This window comes from Ylistrum balloti, unplaced genomic scaffold, assembly GCF_031769215.1.
Source record: "Ylistrum balloti isolate Yb309-2 unplaced genomic scaffold, AGI_CSIRO_Ybal_v1 Utg369962, whole genome shotgun sequence".
NCBI lineage: Eukaryota > Metazoa > Mollusca > Bivalvia > Pectinida > Pectinidae > Ylistrum > Ylistrum balloti.
In genome coordinates, this window is record NW_026782059.1 from 561,313 (window position 1) to 575,184 (window position 13,872).

General features: G+C 35.1%; 1 long non-coding RNA gene across 1 annotated transcript in view; it reads left to right on the plus strand.

The window, feature by feature from the left end:
• Positions 1–13,872, plus strand: part of LOC132547574 (uncharacterized) — a 39,854-nt gene that overhangs the window by 21,285 nt on the left and 4,697 nt on the right. The gene's annotated exons all lie outside the window — the stretch shown is intronic.

Sequence of the window (13,872 nt, forward strand, 5' to 3'; positions counted from 1 at the left end):
TTTATTCTGCTATTTTTTTCATCCACATATAAACTGTACTGGTATGTGAGCTGCATGCCTGACCACCAAGGGAAAAAACAGCAGCTTATAATCCGGATCACGATACTTGAACTTGAAGAACATGTAACATGGCATATCCTGTTATGTTAAGTCTGGCATATCCTGTTATGTTAAGTCTGGCATATCCTGTTATGTTAAGTCTGGCATATCTTGTTATGTTAAGTCTGGCATATCCTGTTATGTTAAGTCTGGCATATCTTGTTATGTTAAGTCTGGCATATCCTGTTATGTTAAGTCTGGCATATCTTGTTATGTTAAGTCTGGCATATCCTGTTATGTTAAGTCTGGCATATCCTGTTATGTTAAGTCTGGCATATCCTGTTATGTTAAGTCTGGCATATCCTGTTATGTTAAGCTATCATATCCTGTTATGTTAAGTCTGGCATATCTTGTTATGTTAAGCTTGCATATCCTTTTATGTTAAGTCTGGCATATCCTGTTATGTTAAGCTTAAATATCCTGTTATGTTAAGCTTGCATATCCTGTTATGTTAAGCTTACATATCCTGTTATGTTAAGCTTGCATATCCTGTTATGTTAAGTCCTGTTATGTTAAGCTATCATATCCTGTTATGCTACTTCTGGCATATCTTGATATGTTAAGCTTAAATATCCTTTTATGTTAAGTCTGGCATATCCTGTTATGTTAAGCTTAAATATCCTGTTATGTTAAGCTTACATATCCTGTTATGTTAAGCTTGCATATCCTGTTATGTTAAGCCTGGCCTACCATATCCTGTTATGTTCAGTCTAGCCTACCATATCCTGTTATGTTAAGCCTGGCCTATCCTGTTATGTTAAGCTATCATATCCTGTTATGTTAAGTCTGGCATATCTTGTTATGTTAAGCTTAAATATCCTTTTATGTTAAGTCTGGCATATCCTGTTATGTTAAGCCTGGCCTATCCTGTTATGTTAAGTTTGGCATATCCTGTTATGTTAAGTCTGGCCTATCCTGTTATGTTAAGCCTGGCCTATCCTGTTATGTTAAGTTTGGCATATCTTGTTATGTTAAGCTTGCATATCCTGTTATGTTAAGCTATCATATCCTGTTATGTTAAGTCTGGCATATCCTGTTATGTTAAGCTAGCATATCCTGTTATGTTAAGTCTGGCATATCCTGTTATGTTAAGCTTGCATATCCTGTTATGTTAAGCCTGGCCTATCCTGTTATGTTAAGCTATCATATCCTGTTATGTTAAGTCTGGCATATCTTGTTATGTTAAGCTTAAATATCCTTTTATGTTAAGTCTGGCATATCCTGTTATGTTAAGCTTGCATATCCTGTTATGTTAAGCTTGCATATCCTGTTATGTTAAGCTTGCATATCCTGTTATGTTAAGCTTGCATATCCTGTTATGTTAAGTCTGGCATATCTTGTTATGTTAAGCTTGCATATCCTGTTATGTTAAGTCTGGCATATCCTGTTATGTTAAGCTAGCATATCCTGTTATGTTAAGCTTGCATTTCCTGTTATGTTAAGCTTGCATATCCTGTTATGTTAAGTCTGGCATATCCTGTTATGTTAAGTCTGGCATATTTTGTTATTTAAGCTAGCATATCCTGTTATGTTAAGCTACCATATCCTGTTATGTTAAGTCTGGCATATCTTGTTATTTAAGCTTGCATATCCTGTTATGTTAAGTCTGGCATATCCTGTTATGTTAAGCTTGCATATCCTGTTATGTTAAGTCTGGCATATCTTGTTATGTTAAGCTTGCATATTCTGTTATGTTAAGTCTGGCATATCTTGTTATGTTAAGCTTGCATATCCTGTTATGTTAAGCTTGCATATCCTGTTATGTTAAGCTTGGCCTATCTTGTTATATTAAGCGTATTATCTAGGTATATAGTTAATCCTTACATGACCATTTTATACTCAATCTTTGATAACACAATAGACTATAATGTGACAACTGACATGGACAACACAATTCTCTAACAAGGATAAAGAGGGATGGAGACAACGTCAGGTAGAAGTTATTGGGTATTAAGTTAGATACTTAACTCTACCCTAAGATCACTAAAAATGCCCTAGGACTTTGGGATCAAACATTCTGCTGAAGGAGGGAGGAGTGTAGCTAAAGTGGACATAGCCAGTCCTTGGGAACCAAGCTTACTATAAAGCCTGTGTACACAGAGATAAGAAAGAACAATAAGACTAGTTTTTTGGGTGACAATCAGACAGATAACACAATCTACTGTTCGTCTTGTTCTCGGACAGGTACACTCATCGTGTCAAAATCATTATGGGAATACACATGTTCTTCCCATAATTTAACCTATAATACAAACAGTGGTTACTTGACCTTTTCCCTCTGACACTTCAAGATCTATTTCACATCTGCAGCACCTGACACATTTTGGCCAATATTCCTTATTTTTACCTCTATACTGCCTTCAAACACCTTAGTCTCTCACTTACACACATACAAATTACCATCATTTCCAAAGGAACATTCCATTCTAGTCATCGTGCTTTAATATATAATCTTGATGTAATCCTACGAGGTAATATACATACCATATACAAGCTGCTAATTCTACTGATTTGGCTTGAGAGAATGTCTTTGTGACTTATTTGGTTATAGTCGGCCTGATTTGATCCCAAGCTGAGGCATTTTAAATGTAATGGTCTGTATTAGATCAACACCTACGTACTTCCTTGGTTTGTAACCATGTTAAGTAGTACCCTGCATTTTTCACCTCCTAACTCCATTAGCTCAAATTTTTCTCTAACACAAGTCATACTGTCATAGGTTTTCCGTCTCCATGCACCGAGACTATAGCTGGGCACAATCTCACTATGAGCGTTAGTGTTCTGGCTACGTCAATCGTCCGAGGGTTTAAGTTTAAGTTAGCCAAAGGTCCCAATTCAACCCCTGTGATTGGCAGATTCATTAAATAATATTTGTTCTCTGTAACATCAATATTGTACAGTATATTTTCCTGAATTTTTTTAGGTGAGCCTTAAAATTACGAAGACTTTGCTAAAGAATCAGAAATTCTAAATGTATATACACATTTCTATTTGTCCATTGGACCCAAAACCTGTGCACTCATTGGCTTCAAACCTACTGCTTACATAAACTGAAGTCCCTTCCATCCAAGGATGTTTCAGACCAAATAATTGGACAGAATCTAGGCATTCTTACAAAAGAATGATTTGAAGAATTTTCTCCATTTCCTCTATTGGATCCTGCCCCTCTGGCCCAAGGGAGCATAGACCAACAATTCATAAAAAATTGATCCCCCATTACCTAAGAAGGCTTCAGACAAAATTTAGACAAAATCTTATCTTTCCTGCAGAAACAAAAGGATTTTAAAGAATATAAGCCCCACACTTCAGGCCCCCTGAGGCACAGACCCACCAATTATATAAACTTGGCTCCTCTTTCCTTAGCAATGCTTCAGACAAAATTTGGTTCAATTGATCAGGACATGTAGTAATTTTAAGTAACAAGTCCACATCAGACGGTGAACTGTTGACATGCAATGGCATTGAAGCTCAGGTGAGCTGAAAACAGAAAATGTCATGAATGCTACAACTCCTGTACGAACCAGAATAAAAGGTTTAGAAATTGCTGTTGCAATATGATGGAGCAAGTATGAACCAAATCTGTTGGGAGGTACCCAGCAAGTATTGGGACTGGCTCTCAACAGCTAATAAGACACACCTTTGGTGGTTTTTGTCTTTTTATGAAAGGAAAACTGAGTACACAGAGAAAATGACAGACACATGACTTCTTACTAAACCTAATATATGTCTATTTCATTAATTAATATTTCAGTAAAAATGTTATCCAGTGATATTTTACTAACTTACAATAAGCTTGCCCCCTCAAAGAGTCAAAGTTGAAGAGTTGCACACTTCACCTTATTACAGGTATTTTCTTGCCTGTCTATGCCTGACATCCGTACTGATGAACCTTTCCCACTTTGTTACGTCAGTTGATGACGTGCAACGTTATCAATGAACATGTGTGTCACGAACACTAGTAAATATTAAGTAGTAGAGTATCAGTCATTTCAAACATTCCATAAGTGTTTGGTTTATCAGAGTAAATAACATAATCATATTAAAGCAAATTAATCTCTTGTGCAAATATTTTACTTATTTAATCTACTAAACGTAAGAAAATGTGACCTCTGTATTTACTGGTCATCACACATACAAGATAAAATATCCTCTCATTCATAATACTGCTGTACGAATCAAAATATTACAAACTTTGAAACTGTCTTCAAGAAATTTGGGTCACCAATATATATGGCACTATATATGGCCGACATATGATATACAGAAAACAGATTTTCTCCTCATTCTCACTATGGCATTGGCGACCGCAAACTTAATATTATCCACACAAAGCTTACAACACCAGTGTAGTTCTTTAAATTACGACTTATTCTGTTTGAGCCTGGTGGAAACCCCTAGCTGCACATGTGGACATATTTGTGAGAATGCCTATCATTTTTTCTTTGTATGTGGTGGTTTTGATACTGAAAGAAATATTCTCTTTCAGAATCTAAACGACAAGATTTGCAGGTTCCTTGTGATTTGGATTTGCTTTATTTGGTAACCAAGAATTGTCGCATGATGCAAACTGTGAAATTTTCTTACGTGTTCAGCACTTTTTAAAGTCCAGTAGCAGGTTCTGAGTATAACGTTTCATGCCCGCCCCCCCACTCTTCCCTCTCTTCTTCCCCATCCCTTTCCTTCTCTCTCTCCCTTACTTTCCCACTTCTCTCTCTTCTTCCCCATCCCTTTCCTTCTCTCTCTCCCTCACTTCCCCCCTCTCTATCTCTCTCGCTTCTTCCCCATCCCTTTCCTTCTCTCTCTCCCTCTCCCTTACTTCCCTACTCTCTTTCTAGAAATAGTCATTTGTTGTTGATTTGAAATACGTATTGTCATAATTGTATTATGTACATTGTATTTATTTGTTTGTATTTTGGAGAGGGCGTTTTACAAGTTGAAATAACTTGTGCCCAATCCATTTACAACTTTGTTGAATAAAATATCTTTAAACTAGAAAACAGATCTAAACCTTCATTAATATTTCATGTTGGAATGAACATGTAAAAGAGAGAATAGAAAATGAGAAATGCTGATAGTGCAAGGACAGAAGAGTTTCACTTTAAGAATTGGTGACCCAGGTGACTAAAAAAAACATTAGCTCAGAGAAATCAGGTGCAATGGTCTTTTTGGTAATCAGGTTAAAGAAAAAGAGAAAAACATTGTGTATTTTTACGAGAAATGGTATAAATTGAAAGGATTTCTAAACATTTGAGCATCACACCAAACCGATAATCTATGATAGCGAGTGATTGTGTAGGACATGTTTATACCACTGTTCCTGTGTGTTCAGCTGTAGTTACCTACATGTAAGTACCTCCCCTACAGAGATATATCAGCTACAGCCACAAACATCACAGGAGATCACTTGTAATACAAAAGGTCAAACACTTCAGAGATATCATAGCGTACTCAGGTGTTAATCATGAGGATGATATATAATCTGACCACTGTCACCAAGGCCCTGTTAGCTTGGTTACAGTACTAGACACAAATTACCTCTTATTTATGCTTCTCATCACACAATGAACAGATTCACATAGTTAACAGTCAAATATGAAGTCAACATAACATCATCTATAAAATTTGATTAACCAGGAGAAGTTTTTTTCAATATTTTACAAATTTGATTCTTGTGACCTTGGAAATTAGTCAAAGTAATTTCTTTTCAACACTGTGTTATTAGGAACCTACCAGCTAAATTTCTATGATTTTAAATCTTTTGGTCAATCAGGTCAAGATGATTTCTTATTACAAACTTGTCTAATCTGGGGGACCTATCAGCCAAATATCATGATTTTAAACTTCATTTGGTTCATTAAAAATTGCCTGAAAAGTTTAAGTAAATTTGACACATGTGACCTTAAACATGCAAAAAACAATGTAAGGATTCATTTCAGGAACCTATCAACTAAGAGAGGGCTAAACACATTAATTCTTACTCTAGGTCAGGGGGTGGGCTTATTATAGGACAATGTCTAATAGCATTGGTTTATCAATATACTGATAAGTAATATACCTGGGTAGCTCACTGGGCTTAAGAACAGAGACTGACTTAATGTCAGATAATTGCATAAAAAAATGATGACTATCAATATTCCCCCAAGATAGATTTCTAACGTCTTACATTACACTTGATGAGCATTAATAATGGAATACAGAGTTCAATAAACTGTAACTACAAATACCACGACGGTACTTCATTTGCAGAAATTTCCAAAGAACCAATTTGATATGACTCATGAATTCAGTGGCTATGATTGATTAATAAATCTCCATGGAATTTGATACAACTGATCCATGGAGCAGAGGAGGAATTTAGTTCATCAATTATCACTTTATGGAATTCATGAATGTATGAAGAATGCAAATTAATCATTCAAATTTCGAGAATGATCATAGGAATTTATTAAAAATAACTGTTTCAAAGCGAGAAAATTTGCCTAGAAACTAAACATTTAGGGTTTGTATTTCAAACATAAATTAATTGGTTTTGCATCGTACAGTTTAAATTTGAAAATTGTCAAGATGGTTCATCTTGTATCATCAATTCATTATAACATTTGGAAACGGAATCAGAATTGACAACAAATTTACTGTTATCATAGCTTACCAAATGTTTTACTTAAACCAGCTAATATCATAAAATGGTGATGTACTGGTCGTTCATATCTGACGATCACATCTCGTTTGTAAAATTTAACTATAAAATAGGTTTTAATTGGCAAAGACATTTCCTTCTAATCAAAACTTCTGCTTCCAATAAAAAATAAATGTTTTGTTTGCTTGTTTTATTCTCCAATCAACAGTCTGGGTCATTTTGAGCAAGGGTCAACTTGTTAAATCTAAAGGCTATCTCCATGAACAACATGAAGGAGCTTGTTACATCGACCATCCAGTGCAATTAAATAATAATAATAATAACCTATATCTATTTTACAACATTTGTGAAGCAAGTTTTTCCAACTTAAATTAATCACTCTTGTTGGCCCGGATGGAAGCACGCGAGGGGTCTTACAGCGGGAGGAAACCAAAGTACGCGGGGAAAACCCACGTGGTCGGGCAGGTGACCCCATGTCTTTTCACATCCATTCCGGGAATTGAACCCCAGATAGCTAAGTGAAAAGTGAGTGTGTTACAACTGCACCACCCCACCACTAAAAAATTTATCTTGGCTAAGGACACAACCCTGATAAAACATACCATCTATTTCTCTGCTTCCTGAGAAACAAAACCACCAAGGGCAGGGAGCTTTGAACCAAACTACTGGGATCTTTGTCTGAGGGTATGTAGGCAAATGCTCTACTTAGTGAGAGATCTACCCCTCCCCAACAAAATAAAACAAAACTACTTGTTCTTAAAGGAAAACATAACAGACTACAATGACACAGTATACAAAGTATTGTTCGTAAAAATCTTTGATCTCGTTGCTTTTTAATATTCTTCTTTATCAAGGTAAGATCAAAATATCACTTTCCCTCCACAGGCACTCGAGGCCAGGATATTATTTTTTAAACATTGATTTTTGTTTTAGCACTCATAACTGACGTTATTTAAACGAAATATCAGCAGAATTCAAGTTTATGTGCCGGTTGACAAATCCGAGGTCCACGGTCATTAAAAATACACAAGGCAAGCAACTCCAGATTTTAAAAAATCGACCCCTCGCTTGGAAACTGGCTCAAAAATGTAGTTATGATAAGTTCCTTGTAAAACAATATGTATCCGTAGGTAGTGTGTATATTTACCTTTTATTTGGTGCATAACATTACAGGCAACGAGAAATTCACAATACGTACATGAGATTAACATCTCAATAACCGGAGATTTTATCGTCCATGTAATTATCTTTGACGGAAGTAACATGCCATTTCAAGGGCGGTCACTCCGAGTTTTTGGGAGAGGAGTTCCGGATAGCACTATACCAGTGAACAGGTAAGAAAGATTCCGATGTCATTACGCGCGTGACTTCAAAATAGATATTTTTATTTCTACAAATACATTTGCGGGGATGGAAAAATAATGGCTGGGCAAAAAAGTCCACATTTGCCAACTCGGATACAATATCATGGTAAGGGATTATACAGAATGCATCAACTTTCAATCAAGCTGGCGGTAATGAGAATTTTTTTTCAAAAAAAAAATAGAAAAAAATCATGCAGATAATGAAAAAAAGGCGCAATTTATGAAAAATATCGTGGGGGAAATATATTAACTTAGAAATTGGAAATTAAATGATTTTTTCCATAGTGATTTTTGTCAAGTTATTGAGAATATTTGAAAAGAAATACATATTACTTATTAACCAAGAGGCCCAAAGGGCTTGTATTGCTACAGGTACTGTATCTTTTGGCAAACATCCATACAATGGACTTCCTGACCAAATATCATGACCCAAGGCCTTTTTGGTTATCAGAAGATGTTATTTAAGGGTTTATCCATGACCTTGAATATAATGTCAAAGTAATATTTCATTATCTGCATGATTTTTTTCTTATTTTTTTTTTGAAAAAAAAATTCTCATTACCGCCAGCTTGATTGAAAGTTGATGCATTCTGTATAATCCCTTACCATGATATTGTATCCGAGTTGGCAAATGTGGACTTTTTTGCCCAGCCATTATTTTTCCATCCCCGCAAATGTATTTGTAGAAATAAAAATATCTATTTTGAAGTTACGCGCGTAATGACATCGGAATCTTTCTTACCTGTTCACTGGTATAGTGCTATCCGGAACTCCTCTCCCAAAAACTCGGAGTGACCGCCCTTGAAATGGCATGTTACTTCCGTCAAAGATAATTACATGGACGATAAAATCTCCGGTTATTGAGATGTTAATCTCATGTACGTATTGTGAATTTCTCGTTGCCTGTAATGTTATGCACCAAATAAAAGGTAAATATACACACTACCTACGGATACATATTGTTTTACAAGGAACTTATCATAACTACATTTTTGAGCCAGTTTCGAGGGGTCGATTTTTTAAAATCTGGAGTTGCTTGCCTTGTGTATTTTTAATGACCGTGGACCTCGGATTTGTCAACCGGCATATAAACTTGAATTCTGCTGGTATTTCGTTTAAATAACGTCAGTCATGAGTGCTAAAACAAAAATCAATGTTTAAAAAATAATATCCTGGCCTCGAGTGCCTGTGTTTCCCTCTTTAGCAAATTCTGAGAAGTTTTCACTTGCGCTCAGACCAAAGTTACTATAGCCTCAGGTCATCAGACAATGAATATTGCATGTTATACTCTGTACCATGTGACTCAGGATTTAACATTACAAAGTTGGTTTGTCCCTTGACGATAAGGTAATAAAACACGCCCTACATCAAATTTCAAAATCAGCTGGAAATAAAATCAACATAGATAATCTGCAAGGAAACATAACAATTAGTAAATTTAAGAAATAAACAAATTAATTTCAATAAAATTATATCAAATCTTGTCTAAAATTTCAAAATCAAAACCAGTACATACCTGTAAAGTTCAACTGCACTAGACTAATGTGACTGCATGTTACCCAGCCTCTCCTGGGTATAAACTAGTACTGTACAGGTACATACAGATGTAGGTGAAGATGACAGTGACCTACTTACAACTGTACATAAAACCAGTATTCCCAACAATCACACAGCCCCTAGTCTAGCCATAGATACCCGCATTGCCTTGTTATCATGAAGTGATTGCTTTTAAACCAGATTCTGACGTCTTGTTTGCTTCTTTTAAGTTTTCAAAAATCAGAAAATGTTTTGTCTATCATTACAAGAAAAAATAAGTAAATTATCATTAATCAAATATACAATATGTTATAAGACTTATTTGTGTAAAGTTGATAAATTTTGTAAGAATGGTTTAGTTTATTGATGTTGCTATTATCTGGTCAGTGTTTACTCAATAGCTGCTAATCTATGGAATCACATGGTACATACGTTGTACCCAGAGATAGTTCTGAGAGGTTGACTTTAAATCTAATCTAAAGTGTCCACAGTTTTAAAGTGTGTACTTACATATAATGTATATTCTACACCATATATTATGTTACAAGATTAATGTGACGCAAAATTGTTCTATTTCAACTTGTTATATTGATTCAAATTTCGAACAGTACAAACACATTGCGACAGTTTAAATATTTAAACCAAAATTTTGTCTACAAGAAAAAGAAAATGAAGATGTAGTCAAATAATACTCTAACTGATTACACAAAATGCACTTTATTATACTATATCGTTTGATCACACGAAACAAACAGCCAATAATTATAACAATTAAGTCAATCCCCAATACACCATTTTGTTGCTAGATTTTGTCCACGACCAGCTGAGAAAACATTCTACAACCATAAAAATAAATTTACTAATTACACAAAAGTACAAGTGCAAAAGCTGGGAGTACATAATTCCTCTATTAGTGAGAGTTTCTCTTTGGTCAATTTTTTTAATTGGTAGAGCATGCAGACAGAATCAAAACTACAGGCAGTTCAAACCCTGGCAAGAACAAGTTTTTTTTCATCGGGTCACTGCAAGAGGACTTTGAAGTTGAAATCCAGACACAGACTTATCTGAGATGACATGCAGGAACATGGTCGTCTGATCATGTTCCTTTCAAAAACCAAGTTACCACATTAATGACACTCAGAACTGACAGACAATTTTCCATACGTAGCAAATGATGATGACTCATTTGATAACCTAATGATTTAATTTTGCTTCGTAGTTTTAATTATCAAAATTCCAGGAAATGAAGGCGACACAGTGATCAGCAGATTTCACTGTTTTCAGAGATAATTTCTATAATTAGCAATGGTGACCTTGACCTAGCCAGAGGTGGACTTATGTTCATGTGGAAACCTGTAAGCAACCAAGCAACTTTGGAGCCTTGAATACAAACTGTTTTATCAGCTAACATTTGCATGACCTGAACAAAATTCCTAGAAGTCACTAGATTGATTGATACAGGACAGGACAGAATATGACAGACATTTGTTACAAACACTCTATCATACATGCCTAGGACCCAGGAATCCATAACAATATAACACTACAGACAAACTCGATATAACCCAAGAACATGAACTATTTTGTCATGTCTCAAAGAACAAACAGAATAAAAACAAGTATAACATCATTAGCGATGTCTTGATTGTTTCTGATGTGATGTGTAAATTATCTCTAAATTCATAAATTGTTATTGTGCACATACACACATTACCATAATAACTCCATCGATCAGAATTTCTCAATATATCAGAATCTGTAAAAGACTAACATTCCAGTGAGTCTGGACACACCACAGAGGTACACTGATCAGGGTGTATTATTTGCAGACTAGTTTGTCTGGTGAGAGAGACGGGTCTATAGCCTTTATCTCTTACATAAACCTATCTAACATCCCAGCCTCAGACACAGCACCCAAGTGATTTCCCTGGTGATCTTGTCTGCCTGGTCCAACTTCCTCACCTTGAAAGCTCCTTGGGATAACAAGATCTCATGTAAATCAGTATGCTTTGGTATATTATAGATTTATCAGTCAATAGGCTATGTAAGCATGTGTATACAATTCCAACGGGACTATTCTTTCAACCTGTTATATAATACAACTGGTTTTATCAATATTTTCAAAACATGAATATATCTCAATTCCTTACTCCAACAAAAGGTTATCAAGTACATTTGTGTAAACATTGAAGGTTTTTCCAAAGTATCATCACAATATTAAGGTATAAACCTTCAGAATAATCATCTTGTTAATTCACATCTTGGTGAAGGCAGCAATTTTTACACTTGACTATTTCTGTGTCATTTCTACATTCACATGTGAATATATACAGTGTATGTCAATTGAAAACTGTGTAAGAAAGAAGTAAAACAAATCAAACATTTGAAAAAATTAATAAAACGAGAATGTCCTCACTCCTATGCAAACCAGAATGAAGTTGATATAATACATTAGGGCTATATGAACCAAATCTGTTGACGTCTTTGAGATATTACATTGATACTGAACAGAGGTGCAATAGTACACACTGGTTATTCATTTTTGGGTGCACAAAAAAATTATCTATTTAATTAACCAATTATACGTGTACTATTACCGGCTTTCGGCCTTTCAGCAGAAAAATGTTCTATAATTATTTTGAATGTTTATGCACTTCCATTCACGTTTGAATTTAAATATTTTTAAAAATGCGATATCTGAGTATTTTGTATTTGGAGGTTAGACAGTGTCATCCTATCTCATCCTTTGTAATATAACAAAAAGTTGTCATCAATATTCAAGTTCTGATGAATCCACTTCCTATCCCTTTTTATGGACAGAAATCAGACAGCAGTATCTCACAGACATGAGCAACAACCTGAATCTGTCTCTCAGTTCATAATCCTGTCTACAGCTCTGTAACTACAAAAGTGATAAAAGTAGACTGTGCATCCTGTGCATCAAAATCTATTATATCAGCCTTCCCTGCACCCACCCTCCCTCCTCCCGAAACAGCTCTTGATGCATTTGATTTACAGTAAAGGACTGCCTCATTAAAAATGAATTTACATTGCAACATTTCACATGACAACTGGGCTGTCATTTCAAGACGCTCACATGTTCAGAAAAGACAACAATTGTAGTGTATACAGAATCTAATTCCCAATTAAAAGACAAGGCCACATTGCTGTACTGTAGCAATCACAAACACAGGAAACAGTTTCATAGTTAATCATGACACAGTTCTTATTTCATTTTTCCAATGAACCAATCCATCTCTGTATATGTTTCTACGTACACTGTTATAACACATCACTCTTAGCTATACACCGCAGGAAAAAGCCAATATCATGCAGTCCACCGCATCAATTCTCTTTTAAGAAATGAGCATGAATTCTCCTTTGAGAAATGAACGTTTCCCTGCTGGGGTGTAAAAATGTGATGACAATGTAACACACAGTGAAATAAGATCATACCAAACACAGAACTGTAATATGAGGAATTCATAGTTGTTATAAAAGACACAACTTTGAGATCCCCGAGAATCTTGGTGTCTATCATTTGATCTTCATGCATTCTTTAAACACAGAATCTGTATCCTACTTTTTTTTCTCCACTGTTTTTGAAAATTCCTCTGAAAATGGGAAACTAATAGCTATATGAAATTAATCCATCCAGTACTTCTCAAGAAATAGCGATACCAAACTTCACAATCAAAATCCAAGATGGCCACCTGTCAGCTTTCGCTTTTCTGACCAGTTCAAAATCAAAAAGAGCACATTACATGGGACACTGAAGAAATCTGAAAAAGGTCCATCTTGTTTTCAACAAGGAATAGTGTAAAATTTTATTGTAAAAATATAAGATGGCCACCTGTAAGCCATTTTGTTTTTCTGCTCTGTCCCAAAATTATAAGGGCACAAACATGGGCTATGGGGCACATGCATATTAAAATTGATTGCCAAATACTTCCAGAAATAGCCTGTAAACAAACTGACATGTCAGCAATTTTTTTTTAGTTTTTCTTATCAGGTTTGAAATATCATTCAATAGAAATATTGTTCTTAAAAACACAAATCCAGGAGTCTTCCAAGTTTAAAAGCAACTGTTTAAAAACAGGAAACCAAATTGAAGATTTACAAAAGACACACAACTTTATAATAACTTTCAGTACTAATTTAGAATAACTATGATACACAAGAGCCAAACAATGAACTAAACTTGTATAAACCACTATGCCATTAAAGCAAAAAAAC